Source organism: Siphateles boraxobius, unplaced genomic scaffold (genome assembly GCF_051911475.1).
Source record: "Siphateles boraxobius isolate OS27281-9 unplaced genomic scaffold, OSU_SipBor_1 6, whole genome shotgun sequence".
Classification (NCBI taxonomy): Eukaryota; Metazoa; Chordata; class Actinopteri; order Cypriniformes; family Leuciscidae; genus Siphateles; species Siphateles boraxobius.
Window position 1 is genome coordinate 3,364,180 of NW_027509186.1, and position 22,392 is coordinate 3,386,571.

Here is a 22,392-nt window from a genome sequence, read left to right on the forward strand (position 1 = left end):
GCTGCAGTTCGTGTCCAGTTACATCGAGTGCATGCAACGGTGGCGCAAACGGCTAAGCACTTTCCGTTTTTCTGCCAACTCGATTTTTTCTCGAAAACCTGGAGGACACAGCCCATTCAGAGCTTGTATTTTGGTACCATCCATAAGTCTGCCCACCCCATTCTTTCAGTAGATGCTCTCATACATCATGGTGGAATTGGCCATTTGTGAACCCTAAAGCTCTAAGATGTCCTATTCCTAAACTCATTGAGCTTTTGCATCAATCATTGTGTCAAGCAAAGGTATGCAGAGGCGAGATGACTCGCTGGGCCCTACCACCTTGGTGATAGCTCGCTGGAACCCAAGGTGTATATATGCCTTGAGCTGGGCATCAAACCTGTGCTTGCTAAGGCAGCACATATACTAAAATTGGATCGATACAGAGAAGATTAGCATGGCCCCTGCGAAAAGCTTCGCCATCGTTCTTCTCTGTTTTCGCGCATGCGCATTAGTGCCTTCGCGCATGCCCAGTCGCACAAACGCGGTACAAACGAGACACCATCAAAGCGTAGGATCGAATCCCGACCGAAGCACAAATATTAAACATTATATTACACACTATTATATTCTTATTATGCCTATTTCATGTGTATACATAAAAGTAACATGCCGTGCATTATTTGTTTCACCTTTTTCTGCATAGATATTAAAATCTGTTGTGTTAAACATTATATTGTATTTATATTGTTTATGTTAAATAATATACTGTATTCATATTGTTTCCACTTTTTATATTGTTTCACCCTTTTCTGCATAGATATATTGTATTTATATTGTTTCACCTTTTTCTGCATATATATAAAAATTTGTTATGTTAAACATTATATTACATTTATATTATGTCAATAATTTTATTTCAATGTATAAATAAAAGTTACATGCCGTGTATTATTGTTGTTGTTGTAGTTGTTGTTGATGATGATGATGTATAGATGCAGAAAACACCAAACACAGCAGCAGTAGACTACAGTGTGAAATAGATTATTTATTTCAAACTACAATACAATAAAACATGATGATTTTGATGATGATGATGATGATGATGATGATGATCATAATAATAAAAAAAATAGAGCATCAGAGCAGACACATGGCATAAATGTTCTGGGGCGAGATGCAGAACAGTGGTATTGATGCAGAACAGTGGCACAAGGCTTCATTCCTCTTATTTTAAACCACATCAATCACAGCAGACAGACGCATAGTATAAGGGCTCATTACAGACATGCATGGATAAATAATGCAGCAGCATACAGTGTGAAGTACCAACGCGGCGGCAACAGAGCCAGTGGCAACTGGACGTAACTCCAAAGACAGTGACCACATTATTGACCATACCCACATGTCCAAAATGCCTATATAACTTGTCAGCGCATAAAATCAGAACAGCACAAATGCATGACAATGTGTTATACAGGTGTGAATGTGTTATACAGGTGTGAATGGGACAGACAATGTTTTCTTTTCTTTTTCTTAAGCCATATGATAGGCAGCATACACACACAGTATAGGCCTATATAACTTGTCAGTGCAAAGAATCAGAATAGTACAAAGGCATGGCAATGTTATACAGGTGTGAATGGGATACACAATGTTTTTTTTGCTGTAGAAAAGTTGTGGCAGGTGTGGACCGGTGTTTGTAGGAAGCCTCCACACCGCGGCAAGGTCCCGGTCCTTGTGGAGGGTAAAGTCAATGTCTTTAAAAAACAAACAAACAAACACTGAAACAACTATATACACCTGCCCCAGCGAGAATGCGAAATCAGTCCGGGGCTCGACCCTGGTCCTTCATCTCCCTCAGCCAGTCCTCCACACTCTTACCCGCTGCGGCGGCAGAGCAAAAATGTACATTGCCGTAGCGGGTGTGTCCGGTCTCCCTCCGCTTTGGCTGGCCGCATCTCCTGCACTTTTGTTCTTGTGGCACGCCGGCCCGGGCAGCGACGACTGTTCCTGCCGCTGCCCTCTGCTCAGCCCTCTTCCTCCTCAGCCATTCAGTTTTGTACGCAGAGCGAGGCTGAGGAGGGGGAGCAGGAGGTGGTGCAGGCAGCCGAGGGCCGGCGTGATGTGCGGCGGCCAGCGGCAGAGGGAGGACGTGTGGGGCTGGCGTTGTCCGAGGGAGCGTTGGGATGGGGAGCACCCTCACACTCTGCTGGGGCAGTGAGAGGTCCAGAAAGAGAGGCTGTGTTGCCGGAAAAGGTCCTGTTGCAGCTGCAGCAGCCGGTGGTATGGCCAGGACAACAGCTGAGGGGGCAGGCGGTAAAGGCGCCAGTGGGCGCACTGGCGCTGGCAGAACAGGCACCGGTGCTGCCACGGCCGGTGCTGCTGCCAGAGGTCCCGCCGCCCTTGGCGCTGCTGTCCTCGCCTGGCCTGTTGCTGCTGCCGGAGAACGATCCACCGCTGTTGCTGGGCACGGCGCCGAACCCGCTGCCGCTGCCGCTGGTGGTCGTCCCTCTGCTGCAACGCCTGAAGCTAGCACAGTCCTCTCCTTCTCCCGCTGCATCCTGGTGAACCTGAAAACGGATTTCAACGTAGTGTTTTAGTTACATGTACAATTTTGAGAGCATGCCATTCAAGCATGTCATTACCATAACATCAAAAGCATCAAACATACCACAGCGAGAGGGTCCTGGCGTTCAGCTCAAAGAGCTGTATGGGCGCCCGAGCCATCAGCCTCTGGTGGCCCAGCACAAGGTCCCGGATGTGCTGGTACCGAAGCAGTATGCTGTCCCACCGCGACCTCCGGGCACCGCGCGCACGGCTGCCCGAGGGGATCAAGCGGCAGAGCTGGGTGCATACTGCCTCTACCAGCCGGCTTGCGCTGGGACTGCTGGCAGGTCCAGAGGTCTCTCCGACCAGGCAGCTGTGGACAATGGACAAAAACAATGACAGATATGAGCATGATAATGGGCAACATTACATAAAGCAGCTTGTTTGTACACCAGGGAAATGTATGATGGAAGCGTAGCCTTACCGTCTCAAGCTTTCCACACCAGGTATACTGGTGCGGCTTGGCTTGGCTGCCATGAAGCGCCCCTGAGCTGGCCTGTCCCTGTAGCGGGGAGGGTAAACTACTCGGGCCCTGTCGTACGGTGACAGGGCCTCGTAGAGCCTGATAAGCTCGTCTACCCTCCCCTCTGACAAGGCCGGGTCGTGACGCAACCCCACCAAGGCCGTGGCCAACTGGACCACGGCCAGGTACCCCGGCTGGTCATCCGGTCCTCTGTAGTCCTGCAGACACACAAGAAGAGATGGAAAACAATAAGTCAGGTGGATGGAACAGAGCGAGCGCATTTTTTGGTGATGCGAGATGCACTGCAGTCGCAGACCACAAAGAGGTGGCGTGCTTACCTCAGCAGCCTGCTGAGGCTCTGGCGAGGACCGGCCGGAGGAGTGGGGTGCGGGCTCGGGGGCACCGGTCGGACTGGATGGCTCGGGCGCGGGTGCGTCAGCCGGTCGCCCTGACCGCGGGTCCGTCTGAGGAGCTGGGAACTCGCCAGGCACGTGCAGGGTGAGGTCCTCCACCTCCTGCGGGCCGTCGGCGAGCTCGTCATCCTCGACGAGTTGGGGAACGTCCCCCCCCGCGTCCGGAATGTCAGGGTCCAAGCTGACGTCCTGCAGCACTCTGCCCGTCTGGGAGTACAGGTACTCGATGCCGATGAGTTCCCCTGAAGTACAACAACACAAATCGCATCAGTCAGTCTGGTACAAATATCATTCAGTGTGGACACGTGTAAGCGCGGTGGCTTGAGTGTTCTTACCCGTGTACTCCCTGGGCTTGGTGTAATCCTTGACCACACTCGTGCCAAGCACCCTTTGGCTGAGCTGGTCAAGGGAGTGCTGCAGGGGGCCATTGTAGGAGCGGAGCAGCGGCCGTCCCTCCTGTGCCACGGACGCCGCCCTGTCGGCGTTCCACCGCGTCAACCCCTCCAGGAGAAATGCCTGGAAGTGCCAGGGATTGGCACTTTCTCCTGAGGAGGAACACAGATCTGTTTAGCAGTTTATTCAGTGCACACAATGTGAATGACAGCGAGTCGATGACAGTGAAAGATTGACATGACAGTGAAGCATGTGAAACATACCTGGAATGAAGCGGTTGAGATGCAGGTGGAACGACTCCAGGGACGTGGAGCCTCGTGCACAACGGTACACCGGCAGGCTGATCCCCCCCTTGGTCACCCTGCCGGTCTCAGTGTACAGCTCCACGCCCGGCGGGTCCTGGATGCAATGGAGGTGGCGCCGCTGCTCCGTCCAGATCTTCTGGATGCGGTCTTGGTCCAGCAGGGAAATCCCCATGGTGTCTCGTCCGTTGGCACCGCCGAAGGTTTCCAGGAGGTCACCGATCAGCCGCTCCGTCTCCGCCGCTCCACGCGTGCGGCGACGGCAATGGAGAGCCATATTCTTGCGGCTGACGTGCCTCCACACTCCGGCGTCGGACGAGAAGGTCATCCCCTGCGCCTCAAGCATCCTCTTCTTCGCCTTGAGCAACCGGGCTGCGTCCTCTGGGTCCCACAGGAAGATGCACGAAGACAGCTGCTGCAGGAAGGGTTTATACAGCTGGTGGCTCTCGGTGGTGACACCTGTTATGGAAAAATGCATGTTACATCAAGTTATGGACCCAATGATGTCTCTTACTGTGATGCTGTTTGTTTAATTATTGTTTTTGCCACAACGCACCTGACGCGAACCGCCGCATCAGGTGCCAGATGTCCAGCCGGACCACCAGCTTGTCCCACTTCCCGAACATGTCAGCTGTCTTGGATCCCCCGTGGGACGAACAACAGTCCCGGTCGACGTAGAGGAGCTGAGGCGGCTCCACCCCAGCGTCCCGATACCGCCGCATTAACCCCGCAGCCATGGACAACAGGCCGGCACCCTCGGCGTCCGTGAGCACGGACATGAGCACCTGTCCGTGCTCGTTGCCGACGTTCGTTGCCCACGCTGCGGTCTGGGCGGCAGCACCGGCGAGCTTCCGGGTCACCTGTTTGAAAGAATAAAGCATCTCAGTAAGGCTGCACGCACATAGCCAGAGCGTGATACTCCGCACCACATTTATATACATATATATTTATACATACATAGCACCACATTTACCTTCTTGGTCGAATCCATCTTCAAGACCGTTCCGAAGACGGAGGTGACCCGGGCCTTCACGTCCTCCAGGCGGGAGAGGATGTCGTGGCAGTACACCATTAACAGCCACGCGTACTGGGGCACGGGTGGCGGTTTTGGTGGTGGGGTGCACATGCGCACGACACCTCGCGACGTGAAGGGCTCCATGACGCTGAGGTAGTGTATGGACCGCCGCATCCAGGCCTCTGTGTGTGCCTCACAGAGTTTTTTGTACAGCTGCGTGGCGCTGTTCCCCCGAGTACGCTCACGCAGCTGGATGATTACCCGCCGGTCGCAGGCGAGCCTACAGAGAGGAGCACATCATGTGTTACAGAAGAGCCACACACAGACACACTGTGACAGTGTTCAGACAGGTACTTACTTGTAGGTGAGGATTGCCGGCAAGAGGGCGCAACACACAGACACACTGTGACAGTGGTCAGACAGCTACTTACTTGTAGGTGAGGATTGCCGGGAAGAGGGCGCCACAAACAGACATACTGTGACAGTGTTCAGACAGCTACTTACTTGTAGGTGAGGATTGCCGGGAAGAGGGCGCGATGCCCCTCTCCCAGCTGACCCACGACCTCCTGCGACCAGGCAGCTACCTTCCTCTTACACCGACGGCACTCCAGGTACTCGGTGGCCATCAAGTACCAGCCGTCGATGTCCAGGACCCTCCGGATGGTCCTGTAGAGCCCACACTTGGTGAGGGCCCTATTACAGCATGTCGGCCGGACGCCCCACAGACGCAGGGGCGTCCAGAGGAACAGCCGACACGCGAAGAAGGCAGCTGGTGAGGCGGGTGGCTGAGTGTAACTCGGCCGGGGCTGAGGGGGGTCCCACCACAGCTTGAGGTCTGTGGTGAGTTTGGTCCTCCCCTCGCTGTCTGTCTTGAACAGCTCCCGGCCGATCCACTCCTGCTCTTCCACGGTGAGAGCTGTCCGCCAGCTCTCAGGCAACCGGGACTGTGAGGGAAAAAAACAACACAAACAAACACACTGTAAGGAGGCTGAGAGGAGGTGCTACATGCAGTTTGACAGTCAACTTCACTGAGTTGTGCCGTCCATGAGTACGGGCACGGTGTGTGTGTGTGTGTGTGTCTGTGTTTGTGTTTGTACCTCAGCCGAAGCAGGAGTGGGCGTTGCGGGCTGCTCCACTTTCCTCTCCTTCCTCTTCCTCTTCGCCGGCGCTGGTGCCAGGGTGGCCTCCCCAGATGGCGTCTCCTCCACGGAGACGCGACGGGGCTCCTCCCTGGTCAACGCCGGAGCCCGAGCCGGAACCGCGAGCGTAGGTGGAGCAGCCGCAACTCGAGGTGGTGGCGGTGGGGGAGGGATGGAGGACAACGCCGGAGGAGGTGGAGATGGAGGCCTCACCACCAGCGGGAGAGTCTGAAGGACCTGTACGTGAGCTTCAGACACATTCACACACAACAAAATGGCATCAGCACAATGATAGTCATGGGGCAACACACAGGCAGGCAAGACTAAGTGAGTCTGAGTGTTAATGACGTGCAGCATGCCAGTGATTAGATGACGTGCAGAATGCAAGTAATTAGATGACGTACAGCATGCCAGTGATGGGGCAGATGGTTTAGTGCTACAAGGTGAATGTCAAGAGATGCAGCAGGGCCAAGGGAAGTAGACATGTGAAGGTGGTTAAGCAAATCTACATTGCCACTATGTTCTACACATCTACCACCGACAAAGACGGCTACATTACCTGCCAAACCTACCTTTGGTCTTCAAGCATCAGCTGTAGAGACCAGTAAATGAAACCATTACAGTTAATACAAAAATACCGCCAGAAGAATATATATTGAGGGCAAATGTTACAGTGTGACGTGTCCAGTGTGGTGCCAGTTACCCGTTTCTAAGTCAGTGGCCATCTGGACCAGATCCTCGTCCGTCACCTCTGTGGGGGGGGGGCGGCGGCGGAACCGAGGGGCACTGGTCTCTGACGGATGTAGACACCGCTGTGGGGTGGGAGGGCAATGGTTAGTTAATCCTGTACACTGAACCACTGTTGTGTTAAAGAGAAAGAAAGAGATCTACCTGGAACTGCAGGCCGTGCTGGTGTGGTCATCAGCTTCCTGACCTTGGCCTGCAGCTCACCTGGGGCCATTGGACGCCTTCCCAGTAGGGCCGAGAACATGGGAGCGATCGGCTTGCGCGGCGGCAGCGCGGTGGAAGCAGCGGCCTTGCTGGGGCCACTGCTGGTGGTGGGGGTGCTGCTGCTGCTGCTGCTGCTGCTGCTGCTGCTGCTGCTGGTGGGAGGTGGGGGGGTAGCAGCCACCTCTGCCGACCGCTCCTTGTCTCGGCCCAGGATGTACTTCCTGGCGGCGTCCATCGAGGTCCCAGGCTGCGGTGTCTTCCGCCGTAGCCACTTGACAAAGCTGCAAGACAATGATCAAAGATTAACACGCATATCAACAAGTCACAGCACCCTGTCGACAGTTCACTGCCCTTCACCACAACAGGACTTACTTCTGGTGCTGCTTCTCCTTGGAGTCGTACAGGTCCTTCAGGGTGGCCTCCTTGTAGTCCCCAAAGCCAACAAGCGCCTCGCCCTCACACCCGGGCTGAGTGGCGCGAGCCCGGGCCTCCTCGTGCACCCGGTGGTAACGCAGCTGCTCAGCAAAAGCAGGGTGGGCGCACGAGTACCGGGCGAGTGCGTCCTTGTTGGCCATAAGGGGGCTGTCGGAGGCACTTTTCTCCCGCTCCCGCTGGTGGCTGGCAACCAACTGCGTGGTGTAGCCCACGTCGTTCTCCAGGAGCCAACGGAAAGTTTGACCCTGGTACTTGCCAAACTGGATGCTGTGGCAGCCCAGCACCAGCATGGGGTTACCAGGGTCACCGCCCTTGGAGACGACGTGGGCTTGGGCCTCCTTCTCCACCTCCTCTGGCTTCTTGGCCCTCGCAGCAGTGGCGGTCCCGCGTGGCCCCTTGGCGGCGATGAAGGCCGCCGCCTCATCAGAGGCCCGCAGGACAAGCTGCTGCGAGGCCGTCAATTTAAATTTTGCAAAAACCATCTCTACAATGACATAGCACAGCGTTAAGGGAGCATTACAGGTTAAACTACATGTTAATTGCCATATTAACAGGAATATCACACATAAGATTAATGATATACTAGTACTACACATTCACTATTGAAATATTAACGTTAAAAAATGAACATAACTTGACACAACAGGTAAATAATGACAGGTAAACAAACAGGCATATTGTTAATGCATAAAAAATACACTTAAACTTTATATTTTGATTTCACGTGGTGATATTATAATCTTAAGGGTCTAAAGATACTAACTGTATGGTCTTTTCATCATTTAATTTTGTTTTCAGAGATCGTCACATGTTGTCCCGTTCATTTCCAATGCAATGGATTACATTACATTACATTACATGCTAGCGATCTCTCAAAATGTATTTAATCTTTGATCAGACTACCTGGTTATCTTCATTAGACCACGTAGATGTAGTTACTACAGTTTGGAGTCGAAATTCAAAGTGTAAATATGGTTTAAATGTGTTAACCGGACGCCTGACGTACGTTAACGTATCTTTAAATAACGTTATCAAAACCAGCGATTGACAGCATAATACATCGACAAATTCCATGTCAGTACATTGTAAAAGTACTCTGGGAAGACAATGTTATGTCAGTACATTCGTAATATTCTATTTATTTTTGTTTTACTCACTGACTCACTCGTTGACTCGTTGTCAGTTGCTTTGGTGGTTGCTATGACAAACGCTTGATTATACTAACCGCTGATTGGCCCAAAACGCTCGACAAACGCTTGAGTATACTAACCGTTGATTGGCCCAAAACGCTCGACAAACGCTCGACAATACGAGCTGCTGATTGGCTAAAAACCGAAAACGCTCGACAAACGCTCGACAATCCGAGCTGCTGATTGGCCCAAAACCGAAAACGCTCGACAAAGGCTCGACAATCCGAGCTGCTGATTGGCCGTCATCCAGAGAACATTGCTGGGCACAGAGCGCAAGGATGACACGCAAATCCGTGAAGCGCTCCATATTTTTGCAGCTGTGATCAAAGCCTGCTTCACTGGACTTGATTCATCCCCTCCTGCCACTCTTTGTTTTCATTCTTGTTCTCTTGTGTCAAGAACTGGTGCATCTCCAATGTCTATAGCGCACTCTCAGTTTTCCTGCCAATTCTTTTTTTTATGCTTGTACTCTGGGGCCATCGACAAGTGTATCCACTCACTTTCTTCAGCAGATGCCGTTGGGGAACAGGGTTTGACCACAAAGGCAATATCTTTTCCCTTCAAGGTGAGTCACAGAACACCACTGAAACAGAACAATACATTCACACAGAGCAAACTTGAGCTAAAATAAACTTCTAGTTATGATGTTTTCACATTTTTATCATACAGTGACCAACGGTGCTGTAAATACCTAAAGAGTTACATATGCCAAGTAGGAATACGTGTAAATGTGGAAAAACATACATGTGGTGTGATTGAACTTCAAGACCCTAGGCACAGTTGTCTATAAATGCAGCAATCATGAGAACAGCTAAATGAAAATACACAACAGCAACCCATCAAAGTTTACAACTCTTGATTAGTTTGAATGCATGATAGCCCAGTGAATGAATTACAAAGTGTGTGAATATGTATCCTCTGGAAGGCAGGCTACACTAATAAACAAGTTTTTTTTAAAGTGGTGAAATGGCTCGCTGGGCTCTACCACCTTGGTGAGGACTTGCTGGGCCCCCAGGTCTGCATATGCCTCAAATTAGCCGAGCCTTTCTGCTTGTTAAGGCAGCGCTTATGCTGAAAGGAGACCGATTTAGAGAAAAAATCAAAGAATAAATCAAATAAAAAAATCTGTGAAGTCCTTTAAGGTTTTGTTTCCGACGTGTGTCAGAGGGCCTCTACCTCAAAGTCTCCAGAGGATTAATTCCTCCTGCTGCAGTTCGTGTCCAGTTACATCGAGTGCATGCAACGGTGGCGCAAACGGCTAAGCACTTTCCGTTTTTCTGCCAACTCGATTTTTTCTCGAAAACCTGGAGGACACAGCCCATTCAGAGCTTGTATTTTGGTATCATCCATAAGTCTGCCCACCCCATTCTTTCAGTAGATGCTCTCATACATCATGGTGGAATTGGCCATTTATGAACCCTAAAGCTCTAAGATGTCCTATTCCTAAACTGATTGCGCACTCTCAGTTTTCCTGCCAACTCTTTTTTTTATGCTTGTACTCTGGGGCCATCGACGAGTGTGTCCACTCCCTTTCTTCAGCAGATGCCGTTGAGGAACAGGGTTTGACCACAAAGGCAATATCTCCAATCTCTATAGCGCACTCTAAGTTTTCCTGCCAACTCTTTTTTTTATGCTTGTACTCTGGGGCCATCGACAAGTGTGTCCACTCCCTTTCTTCAGCAGATGCCGTTGGGGAACAGGGTCTGACCACAAAGGCAATATCTTTTCCCTTCAAGGTTGAGTCAGAACACCACTGAAACAGAACAATACATTCACACAGAGCAAACTTGAGCTAAAATAAACTTCTACTTATGATGTTTTCACATTTTTATCATACAGTGACCAGCGGTGCTGTAAATACCTAAAGAGTTACATATGCCAAGTGGAAAAAAATGTGGAAAAACATACATGTGGTGTGATTGAACTTCAAGACCCTAGGCACAGTTGTCTATAAATGCAGCAATCATGAGAACAGCTAAATGAAAATACACAACAGCAACCCATCAAAGTTTACAACTCTTGATTAGTTTGAATGCATGATAGCCCAGTGAATGAATTACAAAGTGTGTGAATATGTATCCTCTGGAAGGCAGGCTACACTAATAAACAAGGTTTTTTTAAAGTGGTGAAATGGCTCGCTGGGCTCTACCACCTTGGTGAGGACTTGCTGGGCCCCCAGGTCTGCATATGCCTCAAATTATCGGAGCCGTTTTGCTTGTTAAGGCAGCGCCTATGCTGAAAGGAGACCGATTTAGAGAAAAAATCAAAGAATAAATCAAATAAAAAAATCTGTGAAGTCCTTTATGGTTTTGTTTCCGACGTGTGTCAGAGGGCCTCTACCTCAAAGTCTCCAGAGGATTAATTCCTCCTGCTGCAGTTCGTGTCCAGTTACATCGAGTGCATGCAACGGTGGCGCAAACGGCTAAGCACTTTCCGTTTTTCTGCCAACTCGATTTTTCTCGAAAACCTGGAGGACACAGCCCATTCAGAGCTTGTATTTTGGTATCATCCATAAGTCTGCCCACCCCATTCTTTCAGTAGATGCTCTCATACATCATGGTGGAATTGGCCATTTATGAACCCTAAAGCTCTAAGATGTCCTTTTCCTAAACTGATTGCGCACTCTCAGTTTTCCTGCCAACTCTTTTTTTTATGCTTGTACTCTGGGGCCATCGACGAGTGTGTCCACTCCCTTTCTTCAGCAGATGCCGTTGAGGAACAGGGTTTGACCACAAAGGCAATATCTCCAATGTCTATAGCGCACTCTAAGTTTTCCTGCCAACTCTTTTTTTTATGCTTGTACTCTGGGGCCATCGACAAGTGTGTCCACTCCCTTTCTTCAGCAGATGCCGTTGGGGAACAGGGTTTGACCACAAAGGCAATATCTTTTCCCTTCAAGGTTGAGTCACAGAACACCACTGAAACAGAACAATACATTCACACAGAGCAAACTTGAGCTAAAATAAACTTCTACTTATGATGTTTTCACATTTTTATCATACAGTGACCAGCGGTGCTGTAAATACCTAAAGAGTTACATATGCCAAGTGGAAAAAAATGTGGAAAAACATACATGTGGTGTGATTGAACTTCAAGACCCTAGGCACAGTTGTCTATAAATGCAGCAATCATGAGAACAGCTAAATGAAAATACACAACAGCAACCCATCAAAGTTTACAACTCTTGATTAGTTTGAATGCATGATAGCCCAGTGAATGAATTACAAAGTGTGTGAATATGTATCCTCTGGAAGGCAGGCTACACTAATAAACAAGTTTTTTTTAAAGTGGTGAAATGGCTCGCTGGGCTCTACCACCTTGGTGAGGACTTGCTGGGCCCCCAGGTCGGCATATGCCTCAAATTAGCTGAGCCTTTCTGCTTGTTAAGGCAGCGCTTATGCTGAAAGGAGACCGATTTAGAGAAAAAATCAAAGAATAAATCAAATAAAAAAATCTGTGAAGTCCTTTAAGGTTTTGTTTCCGACGTGTGTCAGAGGGCCTCTACCTCAAAGTCTCCAGAGGATTAATTCTCTCCTGCTGCAGTTCGTGTCCAGTTACATCGAGTGCATGCAACGGTGGCGCAAACGGCTAAGCACTTTCCGTTTTTCTGCCAACTCGATTTTTTCTCGAAAACCTGGAGGACACAGCCCATTCAGAGCTTGTATTTTGGTACCATCCATAAGTCTGCCCACCCCATTCTTTCAGTAGATGCTCTCATACATCATGGTGGAATTGGCCATTTATGAACCCTAAAGCTCTAAGATGTCCTATTCCTAAACTGATTGCGCACTCTCAGTTTTCCTGCCAACTCTTTTTTTTATGCTTGTACTCTGGGGCCATCGACGAGTGTGTCCACTCCCTTTCTTCAGCAGATGCCGTTGAGGAACAGGGTTTGACCACAAAGGCAATATCTCCAATGTCTATAGCGCACTCTAAGTTTTCCTGCCAACTCTTTTTTTTATGCTTGTACTCTGGGGCCATCGACAAGTGTGTCCACTCCCTTTCTTCAGCAGATGCCGTTGGGGAACAGGGTTTGACCACAAAGGCAATATCTTTTCCCTTCAAGGTTGAGTCACAGAACACCACTGAAACAGAACAATACATTCACACAGAGCAAACTTGAGCTAAAATAAACTTCTACTTATGATGTTTTCACATTTTTATCATACAGTGACCAGCGGTGCTGTAAATACCTAAAGAGTTACATATGCCAAGTGGAAAAAAATGTGGAAAAACATACATGTGGTGTGATTGAACTTCAAGACCCTAGGCACAGTTGTCTATAAATGCAGCAATCATGAGAACAGCTAAATGAAAATACACAACAGCAACCCATCAAAGTTTACAACTCTTGATTAGTTTGAATGCATGATAGCCCAGTGAATGAATTACAAAGTGTGTGAATATGTATCCTCTGGAAGGCAGGCTACACTAATAAACAAGGTTTTTTTAAAGTGGTGAAATGGCTCGCTGGGCTCTACCACCTTGGTGAGGACTTGCTGGGCCCCCAGGTGTGCATATGCCTCAAATTAGCTGAGCCTTTTTGCTTGTTAAGGCAGCGCCTATGCTGAAAGGAGACCGATTTAGAGAAAAAAATCAAAGAATAAATCAAATAAAAAAATCTGTGAAGTCCTTTAAGTTTTTGTTTCCGACGTGTGTCAGAGGGCCTCTACCTCAAAGTCTCCAGAGGATTAATTCCTCCTGCTGCAGTTCGTGTCCAGTTACATCGAGTGCATGCAACGGTGGCGCAAACGGCTAAGCACTTTCCGTTTTTCTGCCAACTCGATTTTTTCTCGAAAACCTGGAGGACACAGCCCATTCAGAGCTTGTATTTTGGTACCATCCATAAGTCTGCCCACCCCATTCTTTCAGTAGATGCTCTCATACATCATGGTGGAATTGGCCATTTGTGAACCCTAAAGCTCTAAGATGTCCTATTCCTAAACTCATTGAGCTTTTGCATCAATCATTGTGTCAAGCAAAGGTATGCAGAGGCGAGATGACTCGCTGGGCCCTACCACCTTGGTGATAGCTCGCTGGAACCCAAGGTGTATATATGCCTTGAGCTGGGCATCAAACCTGTGCTTGCTAAGGCAGAACATATACTAAAATTGGATCGATACAGAGAAGATTAGCATGGCCCCTGCGAAAGGATGACACGCAAATCCGTGAAGCGCTCCATATTTTTGCAGCTGTGATCAAAGCCTGCTTCACTGGACTTGATTCATCCCCTCCTGCCACTCTTTGTTTTCATTCTTGTTCTCTTGTGTCAAGAACTGGTGCATCTCAAATGTCTATAGCGCACTCTCAGTTTTCCTGCCAATTCTTTTTTTTATGCTTGTACTCTGGGGCCATCGACAAGTGTATCCACTCACTTTCTTCAGCAGATGCCGTTGGGGAACAGGGTTTGACCACAAAGGCAATATCTTTTCCCTTCAAGGTGAGTCACAGAACACCACTGAAACAGAACAATACATTCACACAGAGCAAACTTGAGCTAAAATAAACTTCTAGTTATGATGTTTTCACATTTTTATCATACAGTGACCAGCGGTGCTGTAAATACCTAAAGAGTTACATATGCCAAGTAGGAATACGTGTAAATGTGAAAAAACATACATGTGGTGTGATTGAACTTCAAGACCCTAGGCACAGTTGTCTATAAATGCAGCAATCATGAGAACAGCTAAATGAAAATACACAACAGCAACCCATCAAAGTTTACAACTCTTGATTAGTTTGAATGCATGATAGCCCAGTGAATGAATTACAAAGTGTGTGAATATGTATCCTCTGGAAGGCAGGCTACACTAATAAACAAGGTTTTTTTAAAGTGGTGAAATGGCTCGCTGGGCTCTACCACCTTGGTGAGGACTTGCTGGGCCCCCAGGTCGGCATATGCCTCAAATTATCGGAGCCGTTTTGCTTGTTAAGGCAGCGCCTATGCTGAAAGGAGACCGATTTAGAGAAAAAATCAAAGAATAAATCAAATAAAAAAATCTGTGAAGTCCTTTAAGGTTTTGTTTCCGACGTGTGTCAGAGGGCCTCTACCTCAAAGTCTCCAGAGGATTAATTCCTCCTGCTGCAGTTCGTGTCCAGTTACATCGAGTGCATGCAACGGTGGCGCAAACGGCTAAGCACTTTCCGTTTTTCTGCCAACTCGATTTTTCTCGAAAACCTGGAGGACACAGCCCATTCAGAGCTTGTATTTTGGTATCATCCATAAGTCTGCCCACCCCATTCTTTCAGTAGATGCTCTCATACATCATGGTGGAATTGGCCATTTATGAACCCTAAAGCTCTAAGATGTCCTTTTCCTAAACTGATTGCGCACTCTCAGTTTTCCTGCCAACTCTTTTTTTTATGCTTGTACTCTGGGGCCATCGACGAGTGTGTCCACTCCCTTTCTTCAGCAGATGCCGTTGAGGAACAGGGTTTGACCACAAAGGCAATATCTCCAATGTCTATAGCGCACTCTAAGTTTTCCTGCCAACTCTTTTTTTTATGCTTGTACTCTGGGGCCATCGACAAGTGTGTCCACTCCCTTTCTTCAGCAGATGCCGTTGGGGAACAGGGTTTGACCACAAAGGCAATATCTTTTCCCTTCAAGGTTGAGTCACAGAACACCACTGAAACAGAACAATACATTCACACAGAGCAAACTTGAGCTAAAATAAACTTCTACTTATGATGTTTTCACATTTTTATCATACAGTGACCAGCGGTGCTGTAAATACCTAAAGAGTTACATATGCCAAGTGGAAAAAAATGTGGAAAAACATACATGTGGTGTGATTGAACTTCAAGACCCTAGGCACAGTTGTCTATAAATGCAGCAATCATGAGAACAGCTAAATGAAAATACACAACAGCAACCCATCAAAGTTTACAACTCTTGATTAGTTTGAATGCATGATAGCCCAGTGAATGAATTACAAAGTGTGTGAATATGTATCCTCTGGAAGGCAGGCTACACTAATAAACAAGTTTTTTTTAAAGTGGTGAAATGGCTCGCTGGGCTCTACCACCTTGGTGAGGACTTGCTGGGCCCCCAGGTCTGCATATGCCTCAAATTAGCTGAGCCTTTCTGCTTGTTAAGGCAGCGCTTATGCTGAAAGGAGACCGATTTAGAGAAAAAATCAAAGAATAAATCAAATAAAAAAATCTGTGAAGTCCTTTAAGGTTTTGTTTCCGACGTGTGTCAGAGGGCCTCTACCTCAAAGTCTCCAGAGGATTAATTCTCTCCTGCTGCAGTTCGTGTCCAGTTACATCGAGTGCATGCAACGGTGGCGCAAACGGCTAAGCACTTTCCGTTTTTCTGCCAACTCGATTTTTTCTCGAAAACCTGGAGGACACAGCCCATTCAGAGCTTGTATTTTGGTACCATCCATAAGTCTGCCCACCCCATTCTTTCAGTAGATGCTCTCATACATCATGGTGGAATTGGCCATTTATGAACCCTAAAGCTCTAAGATGTCCTATTCCTAAACTGATTGCGCACTCTCAGTTTTCCTGCCAACTCTTTTTTTTATGCTTGTACTCTGGGGCCATCGACGAGTGTGTCCACTCCCTTTCTTCAGCAGATGCCGTTGAGGAACAGGGTTTGACCACAAAGGCAATATCTCCAATGTCTATAGCGCACTCTAAGTTTTCCTGCCAACTCTTTTTTTTATGCTTGTACTCTGGGGCCATCGACAAGTGTGTCCACTCCCTTTCTTCAGCAGATGCCGTTGGGGAACAGGGTTTGACCACAAAGGCAATATCTTTTCCCTTCAAGGTTGAGTCACAGAACACCACTGAAACAGAACAATACATTCACACAGAGCAAACTTGAGCTAAAATAAACTTCTACTTATGATGTTTTCACATTTTTATCATACAGTGACCAGCGGTGCTGTAAATACCTAAAGAGTTACATATGCCAAGTGGAAAAAAATGTGGAAAAACATACATGTGGTGTGATTGAACTTCAAGACCCTAGGCACAGTTGTCTATAAATGCAGCAATCATGAGAACAGCTAAATGAAAATACACAACAGCAACCCATCAAAGTTTACAACTCTTGATTAGTTTGAATGCATGATAGCCCAGTGAATGAATTACAAAGTGTGTGAATATGTATCCTCTGGAAGGCAGGCTACACTAATAAACAAGGTTTTTTTAAAGTGGTGAAATGGCTCGCTGGGCTCTACCACCTTGGTGAGGACTTGCTGGGCCCCCAGGTGTGCATATGCCTCAAATTAGCTGAGCCTTTTTGCTTGTTAAGGCAGCGCCTATGCTGAAAGGAGACCGATTTAGAGAAAAAAATCAAAGAATAAATCAAATAAAAAAATCTGTGAAGTCCTTTAAGTTTTTGTTTCCGACGTGTGTCAGAGGGCCTCTACCTCAAAGTCTCCAGAGGATTAATTCCTCCTGCTGCAGTTCGTGTCCAGTTACATCGAGTGCATGCAACGGTGGCGCACACGGCTAAGCACTTTCCGTTTTTCTGCCAACTCGATTTTTTCTCGAAAACCTGGAGGACACAGCCCATTCAGAGCTTGTATTTTGGTACCATCCATAAGTCTGCCCACCCCATTCTTTCAGTAGATGCTCTCATACATCATGGTGGAATTGGCCATTTGTGAACCCTAAAGCTCTAAGATGTCCTATTCCTAAACTCATTGAGCTTTTGCATCAATCATTGTGTCAAGCAAAGGTATGCAGAGGCGAGATGACTCGCTGGGCCCTACCACCTTGGTGATAGCTTGCTGGAACCCAAGGTGTATATATGCCTTGAGCTGGGCATCAAACCTGTGCTTGCTAAGGCAGCACATATACTAAAATTGGATCGATACAGAGAAGATTAGCATGGCCCCTGCGAAAGGATGACACGCAAATCCGTGAAGCGCTCCATATTTTTGCAGCTGTGATCAAAGCCTGCTTCACTGGACTTGATTCATCCCCTCCTGCCACTCTTTGTTTTCATTCTTGTTCTCTTGTGTCAAGAACTGGTGCATCTCCAATGTCTATAGCGCACTCTCAGTTTTCCTGCCAATTCTTTTTTTTATGCTTGTACTCTGGGGCCATCGACAAGTGTATCCACTCACTTTCTTCAGCAGATGCCGTTGGGGAACAGGGTTTGACCACAAAGGCAATATCTTTTCCCTTCAAGGTGAGTCACAGAACACCACTGAAACAGAACAATACATTCACACAGAGCAAACTTGAGCTAAAATAAACTTCTAGTTATGATGTTTTCACATTTTTATCATACAGTGACCAGCGGTGCTGTAAATACCTAAAGAGTTACATATGCCAAGTAGGAATACGTGTAAATGTGGAAAAACATACATGTGGTGTGATTGAACTTCAAGACCCTAGGCACAGTTGTCTATAAATGCAGCAATCATGAGAACAGCTAAATGAAAATACACAACAGCAACCCATCAAAGTTTACAACTCTTGATTAGTTTGAATGCATGATAGCCCAGTGAATGAATTACAAAGTGTGTGAATATGTATCCTCTGGAAGGCAGGCTACACTAATAAACAAGGTTTTTTTAAAGTGGTGAAATGGCTCGCTGGGCTCTACCACCTTGGTGAGGACTTGCTGGGCCCCCAGGTCTGCATATGCCTCAAATTATCTGAGCCGTTTTGCTTGTTAAGGCAGCGCCTATGCTGAAATGAGACCGATTTAGAGAAAAAATCAAAGAATAAATCAAATAAAAAAATCTGTGAAGTCCTTTAAGGTTTTGTTTCCGACGTGTGTCAGAGGGCCTCTACCTCAAAGTCTCCAGAGGATTAATTCCTCCTGCTGCAGTTCGTGTCCAGTTACATCGAGTGCATGCAACGGTGGCGCAAACGGCTAAGCACTTTCCGTTTTTCTGCCAACTCGATTTTTCTCGAAAACCTGGAGGACACAGCCCATTCAGAGCTTGTATTTTGGTATCATCCATAAGTCTGCCCACCCCATTCTTTCAGTAGATGCTCTCATACATCATGGTGGAATTGGCCATTTATGAACCCTAAAGCTCTAAGATGTCCTTTTCCTAAACTGATTGCGCACTCTCAGTTTTCCTGCCAACTCTTTTTTTTATGCTTGTACTCTGGGGCCATCGACGAGTGTGTCCACTCCCTTTCTTCAGCAGATGCCGTTGAGGAACAGGGTTTGACCACAAAGGCAATATCTCCAATGTCTATAGCGCACTCTAAGTTTTCCTGCCAACTCTTTTTTTTATGCTTGTACTCTGGGGCCATCGACAAGTGTGTCCACTCCCTTTCTTCAGCAGATGCCGTTGGGGAACAGGGTTTGACCACAAAGGCAATATCTTTTCCCTTCAAGGTTGAGTCACAGAACACCACTGAAACAGAACAATACATTCACACAGAGCAAACTTGAGCTAAAATAAACTTCTACTTATGATGTTTTCACATTTTTATCATACAGTGACCAGCGGTGCTGTAAATACCTAAAGAGTTACATATGCCAAGTGGAAAAAAATGTGGAAAAACATACATGTGGTGTGATTGAACTTCAAGACCCTAGGCACAGTTGTCTATAAATGCAGCAATCATGAGAACAGCTAAATGAAAATACACAACAGCAACCCATCAAAGTTTACAACTCTTGATTAGTTTGAATGCATGATAGCCCAGTGAATGAATTACAAAGTGTGTGAATATGTATCCTCTGGAAGGCAGGCTACACTAATAAACAAGTTTTTTTTAAAGTGGTGAAATGGCTCGCTGGGCTCTACCACCTTGGTGAGGACTTGCTGGGCCCCCAGGTCTGCATATGCCTCAAATTAGCTGAGCCTTTCTGCTTGTTAAGGCAGCGCTTATGCTGAAAGGAGACCGATTTAGAGAAAAAATCAAAGAATAAATCAAATAAAAAAATCTGTGAAGTCCTTTAAGGTTTTGTTTCCGACGTGTGTCAGAGGGCCTCTACCTCAAAGTCTCCAGAGGATTAATTCTCTCCTGCTGCAGTTCGTGTCCAGTTACATCGAGTGCATGCAACGGTGGCGCAAACGGCTAAGCACTTTCCGTTTTTCTGCCAACTCGATTTTTTCTCGAAAACCTGGAGGACACAGCCCATTCAGAGCTTGTATTTTGGTACCATCCATAAGTCTGCCCACCCCATTCTTTCAGTAGATGCTCTCATACATCATGGTGGAATTGGCCATTTATGAACCCTAAAGCTCTAAGATGTCCTATTCCTAAACTGATTGCGCACTCTCAGTTTTCCTGCCAACTCTTTTTTTTATGCTTGTACTCTGGGGCCATCGACGAGTGTGTCCACTCCCTTTCTTCAGCAGATGCCGTTGAGGAACAGGGTTTGACCACAAAGGCAATATCTCCAATGTCTATAGCGCACTCTAAGTTTTCCTGCCAACTCTTTTTTTTATGCTTGTACTCTGGGGCCATCGACAAGTGTGTCCACTCCCTTTCTTCAGCAGATGCCGTTGGGGAACAGGGTTTGACCACAAAGGCAATATCTTTTCCCTTCAAGGTTGAGTCACAGAACACCACTGAAACAGAACAATACATTCACACAGAGCAAACTTGAGCTAAAATAAACTTCTACTTATGATGTTTTCACATTTTTATCATACAGTGACCAGCGGTGCTGTAAATACCTAAAGAGTTACATATGCCAAGTGGAAAAAAATGTGGAAAAACATACATGTGGTGTGATTGAACTTCAAGACCCTAGGCACAGTTGTCTATAAATGCAGCAATCATGAGAACAGCTAAATGAAAATACACAACAGCAACCCATCAAAGTTTACAACTCTTGATTAGTTTGAATGCATGATAGCCCAGTGAATGAATTACAAAGTGTGTGAATATGTATCCTCTGGAAGGCAGGCTACACTAATAAACAAGGTTTTTTTAAAGTGGTGAAATGGCTCGCTGGGCTCTACCACCTTGGTGAGGACTTGCTGGGCCCCCAGGTGTGCATATGCCTCAAATTAGCTGAGCCTTTTTGCTTGTTAAGGCAGCGCCTATGCTGAAAGGAGACCGATTTAGAGAAAAAAATCAAAGAATAAATCAAATAAAAAAATCTGTGAAGTCCTTTAAGTTTTTGTTTCCGACGTGTGTCAGAGGGCCTCTACCTCAAAGTCTCCAGAGGATTAATTCCTCCTGCTGCAGTTCGTGTCCAGTTACATCGAGTGCATGCAACGGTGGCGCACACGGCTAAGCACTTTCCGTTTTTCTGCCAACTCGATTTTTTCTCGAAAACCTGGAGGACACAGCCCATTCAGAGCTTGTATTTTGGTACCATCCATAAGTCTGCCCACCCCATTCTTTCAGTAGATGCTCTCATACATCATGGTGGAATTGGCCATTTGTGAACCCTAAAGCTCTAAGATGTCCTATTCCTAAACTCATTGAGCTTTTGCATCAATCATTGTGTCAAGCAAAGGTATGCAGAGGCGAGATGACTCGCTGGGCCCTACCACCTTGGTGATAGCTTGCTGGAACCCAAGGTGTATATATGCCTTGAGCTGGGCATCAAACCTGTGCTTGCTAAGGCAGCACATATACTAAAATTGGATCGATACAGAGAAGATTAGCATGGCCCCTGCGAAAGGATGACACGCAAATCCGTGAAGCGCTCCATATTTTTGCAGCTGTGATCAAAGCCTGCTTCACTGGACTTGATTCATCCCCTCCTGCCACTCTTTGTTTTCATTCTTGTTCTCTTGTGTCAAGAACTGGTGCATCTCCAATGTCTATAGCGCACTCTCAGTTTTCCTGCCAATTCTTTTTTTTATGCTTGTACTCTGGGGCCATCGACAAGTGTATCCACTCACTTTCTTCAGCAGATGCCGTTGGGGAACAGGGTTTGACCACAAAGGCAATATCTTTTCCCTTCAAGGTGAGTCACAGAACACCACTGAAACAGAACAATACATTCACACAGAGCAAACTTGAGCTAAAATAAACTTCTAGTTATGATGTTTTCACATTTTTATCATACAGTGACCAGCGGTGCTGTAAATACCTAAAGAGTTACATATGCCAAGTAGGAATACGTGTAAATGTGGAAAAACATACATGTGGTGTGATTGAACTTCAAGACCCTAGGCACAGTTGTCTATAAATGCAGCAATCATGAGAACAGCTAAATGAAAATACACAACAGCAACCCATCAAAGTTTACAACTCTTGATTAGTTTGAATGCATGATAGCCCAGTGAATGAATTACAAAGTGTGTGAATATGTATCCTCTGGAAGGCAGGCTACACTAATAAACAAGGTTTTTTTAAAGTGGTGAAATGGCTCGCTGGGCTCTACCACCTTGGTGAGGACTTGCTGGGCCCCCAGGTCTGCATATGCCTCAAATTATCTGAGCCGTTTTGCTTGTTAAGGCAGCGCCTATGCTGAAATGAGACCGATTTAGAGAAAAAATCAAAGAATAAATCAAATAAAAAAATCTGTGAAGTCCTTTAAGGTTTTGTTTCCGACGTGTGTCAGAGGGCCTCTACCTCAAAGTCTCCAGAGGATTAATTCCTCCTGC

General features: G+C 47.0%; 3 non-coding genes and 1 pseudogene across 3 annotated transcripts; all 4 read left to right on the forward strand.

Moving 5' to 3' along the window:
* Window positions 1-378: 378 nt before the first annotated feature.
* On the forward strand, window positions 379-476 carry LOC143716812 (U6 spliceosomal RNA; annotated as a pseudogene).
* A 13,492-nt stretch (window positions 477-13,968) lies between these two features.
* On the forward strand, window positions 13,969-14,075 carry LOC143716803 (U6 spliceosomal RNA). The gene has a single exon (XR_013196258.1). It is a non-coding gene; the product is annotated as a U6 spliceosomal RNA (small nuclear RNA).
* A 3,604-nt stretch (window positions 14,076-17,679) lies between these two features.
* On the forward strand, window positions 17,680-17,786 carry LOC143716797 (U6 spliceosomal RNA). Its single transcript, XR_013196252.1, has one exon. It is a non-coding gene; the product is annotated as a U6 spliceosomal RNA (small nuclear RNA).
* Window positions 17,787-21,390: 3,604 nt separating this feature from the next.
* Window positions 21,391-21,497, forward strand: LOC143716798 (U6 spliceosomal RNA). Its single transcript, XR_013196253.1, has one exon. It is a non-coding gene; the product is annotated as a U6 spliceosomal RNA (small nuclear RNA).
* The last annotated feature ends 895 nt before the right edge of the window (window positions 21,498-22,392 follow it).